Source organism: Aythya marila, assembly GCF_965140915.1.
Source record: "Aythya marila genome assembly, chromosome: 6".
Classification (NCBI taxonomy): Eukaryota; Metazoa; Chordata; class Aves; order Anseriformes; family Anatidae; genus Aythya; species Aythya marila.
In genome coordinates this window covers 26,301,965-26,322,445 of record NC_139047.1, presented here as the reverse complement: position 1 = coordinate 26,322,445, position 20,481 = coordinate 26,301,965, and the positions used below count along the sequence as shown (strand labels likewise).

Sequence of the window (20,481 nt, the reverse complement as noted above, 5' to 3'; positions counted from 1 at the left end):
GGTTACAGCAGGAAGGTCTTTGTGGGAAGGTCTGCCAAAGTCATTGATGAAGATAAAATCCAGTCTTTCCCAGGGTGTGTTGTGTGATTGTGTGCCAAAGATGATATGCTAAAGGGATCATTATGCCAAGTTCTGTGGGATTTAAGGAGTGCTTGTTAACTAAAGGAAATTTTTTTTGAGTTGCATAAATTAACCTTTCTTCTAACAATTTATCTTTTGTTTATATATTACTGTTCCTTGTTCATTTGTACTGTCATCATCGTTTTTTTCTTTTTCCTCTCATGTACTAGTCCGTTTTCATACCATGGAGAAAAAAAATTCTGCATCAGAGCGACTGGCACAACATGCCCTGCAGATAAAGAAGTCCAGTGTCGTGTTGGATCAGGTTAAAGGTTCAGAGCTCAGTGATGCTGACAGTGGTTAACAGCACGGAAAGTATTAAGAAGCAGGCCCTGGATGATGTGAGCCTTCCCTGATGTAGCTACATAATAACCAGTTATAAATCAGTTTCCTGGTTTTGTTTGGTTTTGACATTGTAGCTACTGTTGCCCATAACTTTTATTTTGTATAGTACACAGTTGTTTCTCAACATTCATGGGAAACCTGATGCATTATCTCTGTCTTTGAAACAGTGATGTGCTGGACTGAAAAAGGAGGCAGCCAGTATGTTAAATAGCGCGTTGTATAAACTCCAGCAGTCATTATCACAGCAAAAGTAAGAACGAGCATAAATTTGAAATTGTGTGAGGATTCTGTTGTTAATACATATGGCATGTAACTATTCTAAAAGCCCTTATTCTAATGGCAGTACCTGATAAGAACAGCGAGATGTATGACCAGTGTGGGCTGCTGCCACTGACTCACTGTGTAATGACAGGCAAATTACTCAGTTTTCAGCATCTCATTCTCCTCCTTTATAAATGAGAAATATTGTTTCCCAGTAAAACTCTTTGAGATCCTTGGATAAAAGATTTTCTTTTTGTACGCCTACTGAGGATATAAATTTGAAGTGAGAAAGTGCAGCAAATACCAGGTTCTGTGCAAGAAGTCTCTTACCAATACAGACACAAAACAGTGGAGTCTTGTTGATTGTAATGGATTGTACTAAAGCACCTCATGCTTAAGAAATCTTGGTGTAGAGCACAAGCAAAGAGGTGTTTAGGTCCAGCTTATTACTCGAGTCGGTGTTCTGCTCAAGCCTTTTTATTATCTGCATAGCTCAGAACAGCTTCACTAAAACTTGTGATGTGTGCATTGGTATCTACTGTCCAGTTTTCTTTGATATGCCAGGCACTGTGCCACCTTCAGATGAAATGGTGCAGGGAATTAAATTAGAGAAGTTTTCTGACAGTCTCCATCATCTCTTTCATGTTGTCTTTGGCTGTGTTTTATCACTAAATTTAGATGATATTTTGGGAAACTTGACCTTTCCAGAATGATCTACATTAGCACTATAGTCTTAATCTTTCCCCTGGCACCTCCTGAAACAAAATACAAATTAATGATTCAGACACCACAAAGCAAATCACATGCCACTTGTTTCTTCCCAACTATTCTTCATTGTCATTGTTTGCTGTATTGTATGCATGTCCTTGTGTATTCTGTGGTGAAAGGGACCTAAATGATGCAGGGGCTTTTAAGGGGGTTGGTAGCAGATGAGTAAAGAAATGATGCAACCGTTTCAGGTATATACAGAAGAAGGTTTAGTTAAGCATAAAAAGAACACCGTTATTTCAGCACTGACAAGCGGATGTTAATTTTGGCTTTGATGTATGGTTTGGCTTTTAATGAATTCAGACTTATTTTGTGATAGTCCATAAATAGCTGTGGAAGTGGTGGAGGATACATGAAATGTCTGGTCTCTGGTGCTGCAGGGAAGAATATGCTGTTCTCTCTCTCTGTAGATGATTGCCCCTCTGTTTCTGCATCTTTATCTCCTCCAATTCCATTTATCATCATTCTTCATCCCATTTAAATTTGCTGACGTTCTTAGACTTCCTTTGCAAGAAGCATTTCTCTTACTTCATAATTAAAAATAAATAAATAGAGATAATCCCATCGATTACTCTGGTTATAACCCTATTTTATCCAGCTGTGTTCTGTCCCAAATTCAGTTAATGCACAATCTAAAATTTCTATTGTAGATTTTTGTCCTTTTACATTTTTCCGCAGCTTGTCACCGTTGTCTGCTCTTTTATTTTTCTTTTGAAATTGCTTTTACCAAAAGGACTCGGCTGTGTGCAATACGTTCTTTGCTCTGTTTTACTTTTCTGACTGTGGCTCTGCCCGAAGCAGCTCCACCCTCCCTTCGTGGCCTCCTCCTGCCTTCCTGTTGCTGCCATGGTGCTTATGCAGCCCCAGAGAGAACCATGTTGCAAAGTGGTGTGAGCGAGGAATAATTTTGCCAAAATGTTGTTGTTACTTAATTCTCCACTCTGGTTTACCATATGGCTGTACAAATGGCTATGTCAGCAGCGGGGAGAGGATGATGCAAGGCTGGAAACAAGAGGCCAGACACAGGAGTAGGTCAGGAATGCTGCTTTAGCAGTGCTGGGCTATGGCAAAATAACGAGTTCATCAGAGTAAAGCCTAACAGTTGCTGTCATGATCACGTCTTCTTGAAATCCTAATCTCTGTTGCCTATTTCCCTAACCTTCTTCCCTCTTCCTCACATTTAGTGTATTTTCCACAGTTGCTTGTTCATCTCTTCTCATTAAAAGTGATCAATAAGGACATCAGCAGAAGCCTGTATTTCTCAGCATGCACAGGTGGAGCATCCTCAGGGCAGGGTTGAAACAAACACGGTTAAACCTTTTGGGTGCGCATTGTAAGTCAAACCTGTACCATCATTTGGAAATACGTGTTAAATAATTAAGATAAGGTTTAGACTGATAAGCTGTTGGGAATGGATAAAGTTAAGTTGCAAAAGAATATTTAAATCAGTAGTTTTCCAAAGCAGCACAGTGTGATGCTCATTTAGTATGAAATTTTAAAGACCTAAGCCATTTTGATTGGCAACAAAAGATATCCTATAACCTCATCTGCTTTCAGTGTCTTTCCAGCAGGGACCAGGTACCTTCCCAAGCAATAATTTTGTTTTTCATGTCCCTGAAATCACAAGATGTCTGTAAACAAGTACACTAAAATTCCACCCCTTTCCTTGGTCTGCAGAGTTGCTTTTACATTCGTCTACAGTTATTAATAACTAAGTTATTCATAGCAGCATAAAAGTGTTTCTTTTTGTGGGGTTGGGGTGTGCTCTACAAAAAATGATTCTGAAATGTTGAAATACACATTTGAATTTAAATTAATTAACAAAGCTGGACATTTTCAAATCTGAGCCTAGGTCGAGGCACACAAACAACATGAAATTACATCTAAGTCTAGCTCTGCACGGGCAGTGTCAGGTAAATGTTCTGGCTGGATCTAAGACCACATGTAATAGTGCATCTGCATGTGTTTAAGTATTAAAATGTTTCAGCTAAAATAAAAATATCTTTTGTTCTTCAAAATTCATAAATTGCATTTCTTCTGTGTCTTTATTTACTTTTAACCTGGCAAAACAAACCAGGAAAGTCAGTGTTCTTCAACAGTGCGATATGCTCCAGTAATACAGAATTTCTGCAGCTTGGCTTTGGTATTCAGCTGTGTACACTCTTTCAGGAAGAGATGATATTAATTACCCTCTGGTCAATCATATGAGCTACAGTTTATCATGGTGTCCTTGCCTTCTTTCTGGCAATCATAATCCTGTTTATTGACCTTCAGAATTTCCTTTTGTTCTAGGACAGAAGCATCAATCTGCTTCTTTCAAAGATCAAACGCTGAAGTAAAACAGAAATCTAAGCTTAACACAGAATGCTCACTCAGACCATAGGCTTCAGTATTATTTTTTTTTCAGTAAATAGGTAATTTTCCAAACTTTAATACCAGCATTTGATGCACTGCCTTGATGAAAATGAATTGCTTTGTACTGATCTCTTTAAGTATATCCCCAAAACAGAAATGGAAAACTCTTCTGTGGGAGGTAAAATATAAATAAAGATGACTTTTTTGTGGCTTTATGTCCTATCGTCTCTACACCTTCTCCCAAAAGATTTCTCCACACCTTCTTTACACCTTCTGCTGTGCTGCTGGTACCTCCCAATAATGTGGATCCTACTGTGAGATCTTTTCCATGAGCCCCTGAACACTGTTGTCTTTCCCCTGCTGAAAAGAAGCCATGGTCTTCATTCAGGAGCTGCTCTCTGCTGGTTCCTGAGGTAATATTTTTCTTGACTAGAGATGGTCATTGTGTTTTCTTCACGTAAACATTACTGTCAAATAGTTGTATGGTTCTTCCTTCCTGCCCTGTCTAGATTTTGTGTACTTTCCACAGATGTCACATTTTTATCTGCAGCTATTCTGAAAATTGGCATTTAAGTAAAGGCTCTCTATCCCCCTTAAATCCGATCCCTAAACCTGATATAGGTATATCGGAGAGCATTTTTGTATTCTCTTAAATTTCCTGACCATATTCAATAGCAAACTGAAAGGAACTTCTTAGAGAAGCCAAAAAAAATGAAAAAAAACGGAGTACAAAAGTGAATTTCAGATAAATGTTCGAACAAGTATAATTTTAAGACCTTTCTCATCACTTGTGGCTCCGATTAAAAATTCAACATGCTGTGGAATTTCAAGATGAGATGTAAAACACAGATTTGTGATATTATTGAAACTTGCAATGTAAGGATGGCATGGCTACTCCTACTCCATCTTCCCATACCATGTTTCAGAGGAGAGTTACAGCAAGCTCACAAAATGGCTTATGTGGTGTAAAGTGGCAAAATCATTTCTGGCTGTTCACAGATGCCAGTTACTTTGCTGGAGTGACCACCGTGTGCCAGAGATGCGCGTGGAGCATAACCTACATATTTGTTAAAAAACAAAGCCTACCACAAAGAATGTGTAAACTGTGGGCTTGGATGTCTGTGCTCTTCAGTTACTTATTTTGGGTTTCTTGAGAGCTAGATGAGATTTTTCTGCACTTCCATGAGCTCTGTCAGCACTTGTTCAGTCTAGTTGGCACCTCTTCATTTCTCTCTGTTTTTTCAGCAGATTTTCTTAGGGAAAGGCAGATGATCTAACACTGTGAAGAAATTCTAATTTGTGCTTCTCTTTATATACTCTCATAGGACAGATGGACATGTCTGTTATTTAATAATGTTAATGTTACTTTCTTCTTAAAGAACCAGAATAGCTTCTAGCAGTCTGCCTGCCTGTCACTAGCAGACACGAGCTTCTTGCTGGTCTTGCACTAAATAACAGGGATTTTTGCTCTCTGGGTTCCAGCTTCCAGAGTTTGAGAACAGTGCATTTTTGGTTGGGTATTGCCAATTCCTCATACTCCTGGCTGGTGAGAAATTCTTTCTCTGAGCTTCTGGTAGATAAATGTCCTGTGCTGGCCCTTGAAGAGTGGGAGCTACTTTTCAAAGGAATAAGGCGGTGGTGGTGTTAAACTTCTTACCATTACCGTTGTCTCTGACTGAGACACTTAACAACATGCTTGTTATTAAGAAATTGCCAGAGCTTCCTGACATCATCGACTGAATTTGGAAAGGACAAGCTTTTTCATTTCTTTCCTCTCAGTTACCAAAATTGAAGAACACTCAAAGATTCCTCTCCTCCCTTCTGGGCTGCCCCACTGCTATCAAAGGAGCGGCACTGCCTGACCGTGTTTCACTTGGGGTGGGTGGATAGTGCCCACAGCAGCCCCTTCACTGTGCTCAGAGGCTGAGAGATCTCTGGAGTCACATCTCTTCTGTTCTCTGCCTTCCCAGACTCCAGTTTATGGACCTGCAGAGGATCCTTTCTGGCCCTGGACAAATTGGGACTTCTCAAATGTTTCCTGGGCTGTGAGAGGACCCACAGATCTGTGTGGTTTTGCTCTTCTCGTTGTTTCTGGAGCCACAAAACCCCTTCTAGTAATGGGATGCCTTCCCTGTTGTGGTACAGGGAATCTACATGCTGTTGTCACACATTTCCACAGAAAACATCAACAATTTCACAGCGGGCCAGGACATTATCAGTATTTACTCAGTTTCTTGACAGTTCGGAGGCTGTGGGAGAGCTCTGTGATGTTGGCAGCCCATTCCAACCACCTTTCTGAGTAGTCTTGTCTAGATGACTAGTCAGTGTTTAGCACAACACAACCAGAGAGACTTGCCAGAGTGTACTTGCCCCATGGACAGTGCGGCTGGTGCCAGGACAGTGCTGCGTTTCACAAGGGACAATCTGGACATCGTCAGCTCGAGTGCTCCCCAGAGTCTTAGCACACACAGTTTGTATTCAGCTCTCCTTTGTGTGCTATTAATCCTATTTCTATATCTGCTGGCAGGTTTACTCCTCTGTAATGGGAAAATGACCCTCCCTAGCTCGTGGGTTGAAGCTATTTGCCTCTGTGATACACTAAGCTCGTTCATCCCTACCAGGGATCCTCTAATTGTGTCAGGAAGGACTTCACTGGGCTAACAGAACTGAGGGCTAGTGGTTTGGTTTTGGCTTAGCTCTCTTTGAATCTTTGTGACTTGAATTTTGGGCTGCCTCCTACATCTTTGGTAAGGTGGAACTTGCTGCTAACTCAGGTTACCAGCATATTTTTGGAAATGCCAACATTTTTAAGGGTAAAAATAAAGCACTTAAAGCACTTCTTGTAGTTAGAGAATTGATGCCCCAGTAGAGCTGAGTCTGATCGGTGATACTCTTGCTATTTAGAAGGAGAGTAATTGCATCTTGTCAGCAAAGCTGGTCATTGCTTGTGTGATGCTTGTGTCTCTGTTCTGAGAAAATGCTGCTTCTGAACATCTGCAGCACAATGTGCATGTGAATAGAGACGGGGGAGCAGAAGAACCCAGTTACTTGATTCCTTTCTCAATATGCGCATTCCATATCCTGCCATATGGCCCTTTTTTAGCCTTTTAATTCTGGGATGATAGAGTTGATGCCTTCAAGAGTGCTTCAGCAGTGTTAGACTGCATGCATATTGTAATACTCAATTATAGCAAAGACCAAATTTGTAGAGCTGAGGTACTGGTACAGGATGTACATAGGAAGGCGCAACTTAAGGAATTCAAATAACTCCTATGTTCAAAATTCAGAAATATATTTTGGGTTAATGTTGGTATTAATTCAGCATGGAAAATTTAATTAAAATTGACCAAAATCAATAAGACATTTTGGTTTTATACCCTATGGCGGTATTAGATAAGAAAAATTCAGTTTTATTTAAAGCCTGAGAACCTATTTTTACAGCAGCTGGGAGAAATAATATTTTCCATAGGCAGTATAAACAAACTGTGCTTCTGAGATAATACAGCTTAGCTATTAGTGAAAAAGCTTTTATTTTATTTTATTTTTTTAAGGATATGAATTCCAGATAATGAAAAAAACTTTGTAATAAGCAGCCTGAGATGATTACTGATGCGTTAAAATAAAAAGTCACATAATAGCTTTTTTTTTTTTTTTTTTCATGTTGTGTCTTTGCCTTTAAGTGCAAAAAATAGTGGTTCTCTGTAAGAAGCAGAAGTTTCACTTTCTGTCACGTAATGCAGAAGGTGGCAAATAGATTGGGGAAGCTGAGAGGATTGTTAGTTTAATTATAAGAGTGCCCAGAGAAGGGGGTGTAAGACAAATTGGACCTGACTGTAGAGGCACATGAATGAAGAGCATTTTTAAACGTAGTGCCCGACCGGAGTGGTGGCAGAGTGCCGGCTCAGAGCTCGTGTCCTCTCAGTGCCATATTCCTAGATGCATCTGTATGTGGTTACGCTGGTCCTTCTCAATGTGCTTTGTGCAGTAGGCCCACTTTAAAATAAAAACGAATGTAATCTTTTATCTTCTGAGTTGATATTGTACTAGTATGTTCTTGATGCTGGTACAGGCTGTAAGTTTCTTTTTTTTAGGTATCAGAAAATTGTAGCTGCTAGAAAGCTACTGGAATCTCTCCGTACCTCAGCTTTAAATTCTGTGAAACAAAAGGCATTTAAAGATTTTATAATGCTGTGTAGGCAAAGGTGTTGTATCTATCCTTACCATTTGTGATCACGTGGAAAGCATTTCAGTAGTGTCCATCAGGCAGTGTTACTCTAAATCTAGGTGAATGTGGCAGTACCCTTGGATGTTTGGAGCAGATTTGGGCATGGTTTTTGTCTGGCTACAGTTTCCCTTCTTGCCTCCAGGTGGTATGCTTGTTTTTCTGTGGTCCTGGGGGATGTTCTGATAATTTCTGTGGCTATTCCATCTTCCGTGCCCACCCCAAAGGAGTAGGGAGTGGTAAAGACAAAGATGGAGTAGGCCAGAGAAGAAAAGTTGAGAGGTGATTGGAGAAATGGGTATGAGGTAGAGAAGGATTTGAGTTGTGAAGGGAATATAACAATCTAAAAGGGGTTCATTACAGCCTTGAGAAGTAAAGGAAGGACATGGAGAAGATCTGGAATACTTGAAGGAAGAAAAGAAATGGTACAGAGCTGATGGTTTCAATAATAATTATCCTTGTCGTTCTAGCATGACTGCTGCATCAGCTTGTGAATCTGTAACCTATAGGACCTGTATTTGTACCTGCCTTTCTGGGTAAACAACACTGAGCAATAGACAGGGTACTTTAGGATCACTTATTTAGTATATTATTTAAATTGCCTAATGATGCCATAACAACTTTTAAAGTGTGATTAGTAGCCACATTTAAATATCTGAAAACCAGAATATATAAACTTACGTGTGCGGTCCACTGTTGGTTATTATTTCTCTCATATGATAACATGCATTTGTCCAGATAAAAATTTTGCGCTTGCTGTCAAATATTCACAGAACGGTACTCTCAGGAGACACCATATCTGTACTTATAGAATGAGAGGTATATCAAGAAATTATTCATTATATTATCAACCTGACAGGATTTTTGTCATCTGCAATAGCATTCATAAAGTAATTTAAGTATTTGTTGTTGTAATTTATCTTCGTTCTCTGCAAGCCTGTTCTGATATGTTTGACTATAAGAGCCATAGCCTTTTTCTGGTGACTTTATAAAACAGAAGTAAGAATTTTAGTGTGAAATTTTAGAACTGTGTTTTCCTTTAAATAAAACAAAATATCTAAAAGAGCTTACTCTAGGCATTTGGAAAACTAAACAAGGTTCTTAACAAAATTTGCTTCATTTTCATTGCTTTTGAGTTTTGCTTATTGAGTTGATCTCACAGGTAGAGTTTGTTGTTCGTTAGGGTGTTACTTGTGTCAACGCTTTCTTCTATTGGTCTTTTACCTGTTGTAGTAGTTGATTGACTTCCTTGTTTGTTTATTTTGTTAATCTTTTTATGTACTGTAGTTTTTGGTTGACACAGTTGGTCACCTCCATGTCATGCTATGGAAACTTCATACGGGAGGAGGACTTCTGCCAGTGACTATCAGCGTGCTCAGAGAATTTCTTAGAACACCCCACACATTAGAGAAGGGATTAATTACTGAGAAAGTGCAACTTAATGTGTTTTTTTTCTGTGTAATTGCTGTGTAAGTTAATACTGCTGGATCTAATTGAATCACACCTGATCTGGCGGTGAATTTTTCTCTAAGGACTGCCTGTGATTTTGGGATGGCCAACACCAGGACAAGTTCTGGATGCACCGTTCCCCTACCATCAACAGTCTATTGCACATGGCATTATTCAGAGGCACGAACTCTAATTTGTGCTCTGTGTTTTGAGAGTTTGTTTTTTCACGGTAGCTTCTGTTCCCTTTTAGAAAAAGGAAATGAATCTGTCCCAAAATGTTGACTGTTTGGCCCTTGAGCAGAAAGAAAATACTTGCTGGTAGCCTCAAAGGAAAGGTATTTAAGGAAGTGATGACTTCACTTGCTGGCAGCTTCCCTTCTACTACTTCTGTAGAAAATAGCGAAGACTTTCATTCTCACCTTTACAAAAGGGACAAGATGCCGAGAAACTTGGGTTCATTCTGCCCATTTTTCTTCATTAGGGACACTTGCATTTATTGTTTCTGTCAAAGACTCAAATTATTTTGCTCCACACTGTTGGAGAAATTTCAGTTTGTCAGAGATTCACATCTCCCTGTACCAATGCATGCTGAAAGTATGGTCATTTAGTAAATTTAGTCATCAACACCTAAAACATTTACTGTAGTCCTACTAACACTGGCATCCTACTCTGAAAAGAGAGCATTATGTTTGTCCAGGGTGCTGAGGAGGATTTTTTTTATTTAAAAATGTTTGTCAATTGTTGTACCAATGCAAGTACTTGTGCAACTTAAAAGTTAACTGTTCTCCTCTCTAAAATAATCTGAACTGCCAGTCAGAAAGCCTGCTGTCCTTTACTGGTTTGGCAAGGACCACAGGTGTGCCTGAGGGTGTATTTATCTCCTGAGTGTAAACACAGCAGCATCATTTTCTTCCTTCATTTGTGTGGTGCAGTTATCTCCTTGCCTTTGATTGGGGCTTTAGCTAAATGTCAGCTCTCTACGTACTGGTTTGTACTGAATTTCCATATATTAAAGGTTTGGGATCATATTTGTTGTCCTGTGGAGAAGCTCATCAGATGGCTTCGGAGGTGGAATTTCTCCACTTGCGCATGAGCAGTGAGTCCAGTGGCAGGGAGGTTTTACACAGGCCATGTTACAGTTTAGCAGGGTGAAAAGTGAGTTCATTATAAGTATTTGGAAATAGTTTGTGTTATGAATAAGTATTGATTTATTTATTCCCTTGCAGATCTGTGTTACCCTTTTAATTTTGACTATGAATTCCCTTTCTGGCATTAGTAGCACAGCCACCTTGCTGTAAACGTGCTCACTGAGGCTGGTGCTGGGGCTCTGCTCTCAGTTTTTCATAGCCTGCCACGCGCTTCACGTGCTTGGCACTTCTGCTATGGGCTTGGAACACAGGTAGGCATTTGGGGAGCCTGGCTAAGGGTAGGGCTGTGCTTTGTGGAGGAGATCTGGCCACAGCAGAGCTGCAGCAGCCCTCCAAGTGCCTGTTCTCCAGCAGCCCGGGCACTGCACAGCATCTGTTGGCTTTGGTGCACTGGAAGGGGCCGTCCAAATGGTTTTATTGCTGAGCATTTTGTGAGGCTTCTGTATGTTGGAAGGCGAATTAGTTGGGACTGAAGGCTCCTAAACCAGGCTGCTGCTTCAGTCCTTTGGCTTCAAAGAGGAATGCAATGCTATATCCTTATTCTTTAAAACAGTGGAAAAAAAATAAGGAAAGGCTACGATGTCATATTCTCAGTTGAACATTAAAATAGCATATATTCATTCTTTAACAGCAAATTTTTGGATGTGAGTAGGGTGAACTTCACTGCGGCACATAAAGCTAAATTAATCACTTAAGACTTCTTCTGAGGTAAACTTATGGTTAGGTTATTTTATTATCTGTGTTTCACTTAATGGAAATGTAGTGACTAGGTATCTAACTACCTCTGACAACGTGGTTTTCTTAGAGTTAGGCTTTGTTTAAAAAATAAAAACAACAACAAAAATTTGGTCTGTTCTTTCCTACCACGAATTTGAACAAGTTTGCTGTCTTGATGTGTGGGCTTACCTCCTGGGCTGTGGCCATGATCTGGCTGGCATTGCTGGTGCTGGCCAGGGAAATGACAGAAAACCTCGCCCCTGCCTCAGGGCTGAGCAGCACGGCGAAGGGACTCGGGTATGGTTTTAGAGGCAGAGGATAGGTTTTAGCAGGAGAGTTGCAGACTGCTGGCTGTTTTATGAAGAAGATTAAGAGGTAATTTAATTACAGTCAAGGTATCATCAGAGGTGATGAGCTCTTCCCTTGCTGGTTTGTTGCAGGAGGTGTCTGCTACCTTTTATCAGGAAATCGATTTGGCCAGATGAAACTTCCCAGGCGCAGTGTAGAAGTAAGTAAATGAAATTGAAGACCCTGTGTTATGCAGGCGATTAAACTGCATTCAGGGTGGTGTTCTTGCTTAAAAGCGGTAAATACATGAGAGAAACCATAAATAGTGGTGTGATAAATAGTAGTGGGGCATAAGGCTTATAATAGCCTTTTATAATTTTGTAGAACTTTCTCCTTTTAATAGCCTATTGCTTTTTAGCTTCATCACATGCTCACTCTGCATGTGTGTTCACTTGCCCTTCTCGACTGTTTTATTCCAGTTGGAGCTGTGATCAGTTTCTTTTATTGCTTAATTTTAAGGTTAACTGGCTTGTAACTTTGTTCTGTTCCTGCTTCTTTTCAGCGGGCATGAAACTTCATACTGAACAGAGCCAATGTGACAAGCATTAAAGTCTGTTGTGTTGCTGAATGTGAGCGCTTCTGAGGAGCAGCTGTTTTCCTACTGGAAATTCTGTAAATCATAGAATAGCTGAATTATTTCATCTCAAACCAACAGTATCTTGCTCGCTGGTTTTGTGCCGATTTTAGAACTTTTCCGTTCCAAGCAGAATGTTTAGATAATTTTTCTCAATCAGATGTTTTATGAAATGCAATGGTAATAAATATTTCTACATAGAAAACATGTGCCCCTCATCTGGGAACTAATTCACTGTTATATTTAGTTGGAGGTCAGATACTTTTTATTAATGTCTGAGATTTAATTGTCTGGGCTGAGATGAATAGTATGTAAGTACAGATTTTATCACTGAATTTTATTTTCACTTGGGTAACATGGCGTGACTTCATTTGGTGGGTTTGTATTAAAAATTCTTTCTAGGTTTTGTGGCTGTTTGTTGTATGCATGCAACTTTGGCCTTTACTTTTAGGATGTGGGATTCTAGTGTTGTTTTTTTTTTTTTTTTTTTTTTTTTTTTTTTTTTTTTTTTTTGGTTTTGTTTTGTTTTTGTTTTGTTGTTTTCAGTGGCTTCAGAGTTAGCCTTGACAGTGTGCTGTTGCTTTCCACTCCATTAGTAACTACAGTAGTTTTTGTTAATTTTGCGGAAACTTCAAACTAATACTATGCAATTCTATAAAGAACGAAGTTATAAGGTACAAAACAGTGATATTCAGAAACAAACAAACAAAACCAACTTGATTTTTTTCCAGAAGCCTACTTTGATAAAGCCTAGCAAGAATTATTTAAGTTTTACATAAATTTGGGTCTTTGCCATCCTCTTGTGTTATCTTTTCTTCTAGTACCCTTTTTTTTTTTTTTTTTTTTTTTTTTTTTTTTCCTAACAGAAGCTTTTCATGCTTCTGTAAATTTGTCTGTTTGGGGTGGATTTCCATCTTTTGAAGTTAATGTAAAAGCATTTTTAGATAACTGTTAGAAATGCTTGTGAGTGTAGTTTTTCTTCATGCTCATTAAATCACAATCAATTTTGTACATAAATAATGTATGAAACTTCAAATGTATGAGGAAGAATATATGGAGCCCACAGTCTGAGTCTAGCTTTTAATAATGTCATAATCCCTGGCAGCACGCTGTGGCTGAGGTCTGTATGCCACAGCTTTGGGACATTGTTGGTTTGTACTTCATAACTGCAACTGTTGGTTATACTTCGTAAGAAATACAGATGCAATTGTGCTTTTTTCTGGATGAGATCTATAAAATTATCCTTTTACAGAGTAGGCTTGTAATCCTTACAAATTTGGGGAGCGTAGACCTCTTTGAGATACTTTGCTTATGAAACAAAGCCACCCCAAATTGTGATTTTTTTTTTTCCCCATTTCATTTCAGGTGAATGATTTTTCAGATTTAGCTGCTTAGTCACTTGAACTTGAGTGATATTTTCATTGCCAGATTCACTCAAATCATTGTGAACTTGTAGTCCTTTTGAGCTGGCTTGAAAATGGAAATTGTTTCCTATAAAGAAAATCTTTGAGAGGAGGCAGAGGTGAGTCAGAAAAATACTTATCTAAGACTGGGTTGAAGTTGAAGTAGCAAAAATGTGAAAGGGGCGGGAGGGAGTAAAAGGAAAACTTCAGATTTGGGATGCTATGAATAGTATGATTCTTTTGCTACTGGGCAGGTCTGTCAGCAAACCTGCTGTCCCCCTGGGCAGGGAGCTTTTTAGCTCTGGTTCAGAGCTCGGGCTCTGCCAAGAGCAGCCAAAGGGGGAACTGCTGCAGTCTTGCACCCCGGGGCCCACAGCTGGGGAGCGGCTGAGTGTCCGGTGCTCCGGGCAGGAGCGCGAGACGGAGCTGAGAGCCAGGGGCACGGATGGAGTGAGGTCACTTCTCTGGGCAGCGCTGCTCGAAGACTTTCCTTGGCGTGTTGCTTGTTGGAGGAAGAAGTGAAGTTGACAAGAGTTTTCCAGGCAGGTAGCCAGACAGCCATTATTTTAATGTTCCCAGCGGAAAATCGGTGTTTTTTGGCAAAACTGAAATTTTCCATGTGAAAATTTCTATTTTGTGGAAGCGGCATTTCTGATTAAAAACTAATTTTGATGGAGAGTGTCCAATTAGTTATATTCAGCCTTAGAATTAGCATCTGCTATGTTTAAGTCTATTGAAGATAATTTGGCTTAGGTTTAGTTACTCCGAACAGAATATACACAGACAACTTTCCTCCCTCTGTCTAATACTTCAGTTCCAGTGCCAGCCAAAATTCAACTTGAAGTTGGCTATGAGTAGAATAAAAGCTTTTTCTGAATTTTGCCAGTTTGTTTTCAATTCAGACTGCCTTAGGCTTCAAAGACTTCACAAGACACATGCCATGGCTAGAACTAGAGCTGTTCCGGACTTGCAGATCCTACTGCATGCAGCAGTATTGATCCATGGATGGTTAATAACCAGCCCACAGTTTTTTCCCATTCGTTTGTTTTCTGTTAATGTTACCTTCAAATAATTGTGGGTGAGGCTTGTAGGGTATATGGAATGTGTGATTTGTGTTGCTTTACGGTCACATGCATAACACATACAAATTATAACATGCAACCGTACTGCATTTGGTGTTTTTCCTCTGTTTTATCTACTTAGCTGTATTCTGCTGTTGAAAACGAGCAGTTTTTATTTTATTTCTCTTGGCTTCTTAATGTTAAAAATGCAGCTTCTTGTTTTAGTCTATCTGAACTTCCACTGATTTCAGCCCTCTCTCTTTTGGTTAGTAAAGAGTTTAGGCTTCCTGATTTTAGAGTTGCATGGGAACCAAAACTTCTTTTTAATGACAAAAACTATTTAAAACTATTTAACCTAGTTTAGGGAACACATTTAAAAAATTACTGCAAGTTTATTTTGAGAAGTTTCTATCGAAGGTATTTTGGTAACGTTTCGTTATAATCTCCATGTATTAAATCTTATTATAGGATTGAGTCATGAAACCAAAATAAGAGGTCCAGCTCCAGGAATGGGAAGAGTTGCATTAGTAATCATCTGTGTTAGGATCATGGATTTCCATTTTTAAGGCTATTTTCAAATAAGGGCAGGTTCTGATCTAATCTACTTTAAATCATTGGAGAGGGAAGTCACTTTTGAAAGTTCTTCTGTTCATTCCTGATAAAATTATGCAAATGATAAAAGCCTTCAAGTATCATGAGCTGACAGATGCATAGTAGGAAACAAGTTCCAATCAACGATCAATGCATTAAAGTATTTATTTTGTAATATTTTTACAACAGAGGGGTAGTTAAATACAATACTCCTCTTCCTAGTTCTCTGTGCAGGCAGCTTTATCCTCTTCTGCCCTTACACAAGGTTTGGTCTGCTATGGGGTTTCTTGTTTTGTTTTTTTACATAGGTAGTTTCATTTATTTTTCCCTACTAGATTTGCCGTTTTCCATCCTAAATTGCTTTTTCCAGCAGAAGTGTGGGCTGCTGCTCACTCCACGTGTGCTTCTTTGTTAGTTTAAGTGGCCGTGGAGCTGTGCAGTGACCGTAGCCAAGCGCTGCCCCCTCCGTGTGGCTCCAGCTGGCTCCCAGGCTGGGCATAGCTGTAGCTGGTGCTTGCCGTGAGCTTACAGCAGGAACATTGTATGGGAAGGTGGGGTGGGCAGGGCCTCTCCCTGCTCTGAAATTGGCTTCTGTCAGCTGTGAAATATGGTCATTTTAGTATTCTGGCCTCCCTGATGTCTCTAATGTCCACAGGGGGCCCATCCAATAACATCTGGTAATGATCTGTTACTTATTCTGACCTTTTGTCTTCCCTCCCCTGACTTCCTGCAAATTCACAGCAGCTGTTTTCATATTACAGGCTTTAAACTACACCAATATGCTTAAAGGTGGTTCTAGCTTCAGCAGCGTGCTCTCTTCCCTCTCACCATGTTATGTCTTTCTAAAACTGTTCTGTAAAGCTGTTGCACTGTGATCCAAGTGACTCCCGGAGATAATTATAGGTGCTGGTTGTTTACAGAAAGCTGTGAATGCAAAATGCCTTAATACAGGGAAAAGTGGTCTTTTCTGGTTTGTTAGGGTACCTATGGGTATATTGTGTTTAGCAGGTTGTCAGTTGTAATATGGTGTGTACAAAATAAATTTAAAAGTAAAAATGGGTTTAAAATGAACCATGTTGAGCTATTCATTGTAAGTAATAGTATTCTATTTACTTACAAATAGTATTCTATTTGTACATCTATTTGTATTTTTTTCTACACAGACTTCTAATGTCTCCTAAGGCCAAGACTGATCTTGAGTCCTGGATAGCAAGGGTGGAAGAGTTGCTTTCTTCATGTGAATAAATGGCATAGAATGTGAGGACATAATGTTTTAGTTCCAAAATAATTGATGGGGTTGATGGCACAGTTTCTAAGAAGTACTGTTTTATTAGTATTACTTATACACTGTGCCAATAAGTATTGTAAGCTCAGCTTAATGAAGTTTATCTTCCTGTCTTTGTGTTTCCTGAAATGTTACTTGTAGGAGTGAAGATAAAGCAGCTTCCAGACTTCCCCTACTGTCGTATTTCAGACCCAAAGCAGAGAAAGTGAGCAATTGAACTTGAGAGGACTTTTTCATTGGGCATACAGCAGTTCCAGCATAATGAGTATTGACATTTAATTAGTCAGAAGCATCATTTATAATAGGCTTTTCTGTTAGCTGCGCTCTTGTTCTTCGGGGAAGGGAGGAGAAAGGAAGGGAATGGTCAGATTGTAGAAATGGTTTATTTTTCAGATGAAATAGTAGATGGCTGCAGTACTACTGAATTGATTTGTGTTCTGGTAAGTGTCCTCCAGCTTTATCTAACAGATTGACTGTATAGGATGACCAAATACTAGTTTATATAAAATTGACATATATGTATAAATACCTAAATAAGTATATATATTGGAAGGAATACAGTTTGTGTAGTAATGGAGCAAGATGCTGTGCATTTAATCTTTTGTCAGTATTAGTAATTATGTGATTACAACTGTGAAAATGCTGCTTGATATCTCACAGCAGTTGCTCAAGATTTGAAACCTCTGTCCAAAGGAGACTAAATCATTATCCACATGCTCATAAAAAGGTGAACTAACAATTTTAGAAACTTACCTGAATAAATGGGTGGTAAAATACTAATTGTCTGTTAGCTCACGTATAGGAGAATGAGCTCTCTTGGAAGCTGATGGTGGAGGAGAGCAGCGAAATTCAGTTTTCTCTCGGGTGTTAAACTTTGGGCCCAAAGCTGTCAGAAACTGTTAGATGAATTTTAAGGATTAATGCTTTCTGTGTTAGATCTGGCTGTGTGTGTGTGAGGCTCAAGGATGTGGAAGAGGTAAATATAAGAGGAGCTTTCTTGTTGAGATGCAGGTGGGGCTATGGACATTTTGGGGCCATGTAGGTCAGTTGTTCTTTATTGCTCTCAAGAGTGGAAGACTTGCAGCTCTTTGGGAATGTTGAAACACTGAGTGAAGCATGCTTGGGCTTCATTTACCTAGTCACTGCAACTGTCAGAGTTCATTGGAAAATGACCTCTCTCTTTTCCAGTGTATGTTTTAGGAAGTTTTTTTTATCAGTGGCCATATGATATACTCATGTAAAGCTACCATTATCCTTAAGCAGAATGGATTTGATTGATGTATCTGTTTTACAGATAATTAATTAATTTACAAAATAAACAGAAGATTTTTATAGAGCTCAGAATCATTATTGATGCTGGTGACTGACCAGAAGTCTAGATTGGACCTCGTGACACCAAAGTGAAATAACCCAAAGATTAAGTATCAGCTTTCAAAATCTGGAATACTTTCCATTGTTTGGTCAGCAGAATGCAGGAATAAATGAATAAAATATTAAAAAGTTAGGAGGAGTTCAGGACTGTAGTATATGGCTTGGTTCATTTGAATTGAAAATGCATTTCTGCTCCAATTTTGCTTACAAGGACTGCCCTGTAGCTGTATGCTACATCAGAATTGTTGATAGCTTTCAAAGTGAATTTTTGAAAGATAAATTTGAACTTTTACTCCTTGGGCTAATGTGGACTTTCTTCAAAATAATGGTCTATCAACTAATGTTTTGTGTTTTCAAACCATTTTTGTCTAAAACATTTTAATATAGTTCACTAACCATATTCTTGGTAAATGTATATGAAAGGGAGTACAAAAGAGTTACAGATACAGCCTGGTGTTTGAAATGCCACGTGTGATAATACGTTTTAGAAACCTTCAAGATTTTCTTTGTGCTTTTAATATTTTTTTTCTGTTAATTGGATTATCTGGGTGATGCTAGTAGCCACAGGGTCTGCAGTCTATTTAATACAATCGAACTACATCATATTATGAAGATATGGGCCTAGTCTTCCAACTATTGTAGCCGATTCATGTAATGTGTTGGACCCAAATCAACAGGTGGGCTATAGAGTGGGAATAGGTGTCTTCTAGGTTGCTAAAATACCGGCTTCTAAACAATCTGGAAAACATTCCAAAAGCTGTGTTCTTAATCTGTCAATGTAATAGGTTCTTTAGATTAGCCATGAAAATTTCTCATGTCCTTGCAAGCTCACATGCCTACTGTACCTGACTAGGGTAGCTCTTTGTGTACAGTACATGATGTTAAGTCTCATTAAAATAACTTTTTACTTTGAGTCAGCAAATAGTTGTACTTTTGGGTAAACTGAATTTCAGTTAATTATCATCTTAACCAACTGTTTAATTGTTAAGCTGCTTAGAATTGGTTAGTTTATTGTAAGCCCAAGCAAATAGTCATTTTACATTATTATATATTTTATATAAAAGAATAGAGGATGCTGAAAATTCACTTTTGAAGCTTCTGTATGTTCTTTAATGCCCTAACCAAGCAAGTATCGCAGGAATGTTCTGCCCTTTGATAGGGAACACTCCCTAGAATTGCTTCATCGCTTGAAACCTGAGCTCAGGCAGGAAATGTGCAACTTACTCCCTCCATAGACCTGAGAGGTAAGAGGAGTTTCATTGCACAAGTTCTGTCCTTCTCCAGTTGCTGTAGCAGCACATGCTTTGGATTATTAATTCAAGTGTCTAAATGCTACGTGCTTAGCAGAAGGCTGAGAAACTCTAACCAGAAACCTTTTTCATATGCAAAGATTAACCCAATTGAAATCCAATTTAATGAATCCACTTGCATATATATAAAAAAGATTTTACTTAGTGTGAGAGGCCATGATAGTGACCATGACGTGCACGTGCATACGCAGTAGTACCTTGCTCAGGTTAGGCTGCTGTGTAAACCAGATATTCTGAGACTGTTCCGGGTTGACTCTGACCTTTTGCCTGAACTCTTCTCTTAGGTCTGTGGATTTCACTTTGCAGCTTCTTTACCTGTTGCATGCTAACTTCGGCTGTAATGTATCTTTGCTTCAGAAGGCTGCAACCAGTGCAGTTGAGCTTTTAACCAGTTTTCTCATTTTATATATCATTTTTTGCTGGGAAATCAGATAGTTATGATGTCTAGCCTCATAAGTGATTGAGTAATTGCCAGTCATCTTACTGTTTTTCTAGTGTGCTTTCAAAATGTGTAGCAAGAATGATGCTCAGGAAAAATATTAGTGTTTCTGGTGTATATTTCTGGAAGAAAAGAGAAGTAAAGATGATATGGAAAAGGTTAGGAGCAAGCTATGTTGTAAAACAAGTGTCACAGTAAGACTGGTAGGTGCAAGGTCTGCCTGTGCTTAGCAGCTGCATCATTTTTGTATGTACATATGCTGGCAGAGGTTTAAACAAGGTTTGTGTTCACGTGATGGGCCACAAAGCAGTTGCGTGATAGCCCTGACAGAAATTAGAAGGAAGAATATTTCCAAGTGCATGTGATAGCGAAGGCATTTTAAAGTAATTCCTGCACATTTGCATAGTTTCTTTGCTGACATGTGGAGAAAGAGTACATTTGAATGTCATTTGCAGAAAATAGTCTGTATTTTGTCACCTTCCTCTCTATTACTTTCATGGCTGTTATATTTCCCTTTTGTCGAAGTATTTCAGGATTTCTGTTCTTATACTTAGCCTTAAAACTGTGTCCTGTAGCTGTAGAAGCCTCTGAGTTTGATGGCAGAAATCTGTAATGCAAGATGGGTGGCTCTTTAGGCTGCTATGTGTTGTGCGTTGGACTTGCTTCACTGCTTAACTTTGAAAGCTCAATACCAAGATGAAAATGTTTGCAAAT

General features: G+C 39.0%; 1 protein-coding gene across 4 annotated transcripts in view; it reads left to right on the top strand.

Moving 5' to 3' along the window:
* PTPN4 (protein tyrosine phosphatase non-receptor type 4) overlaps positions 1-20,481 on the top strand; it is a 112,952-nt gene that overhangs the window by 16,155 nt on the left and 76,316 nt on the right. Inside the window, exon 1 of one of the 4 annotated variants that reach the window (XM_082763457.1) lies at positions 13,660-13,829. The exons of the other annotated variants lie outside the window; for them this stretch is intronic. The gene's annotated coding sequence lies outside the window, so the exon portion shown is untranslated. Of the gene's footprint in view, positions 1-13,659; positions 13,830-20,481 lie in introns of those variants that run through there. 4 annotated transcript variants of the gene reach the window in all.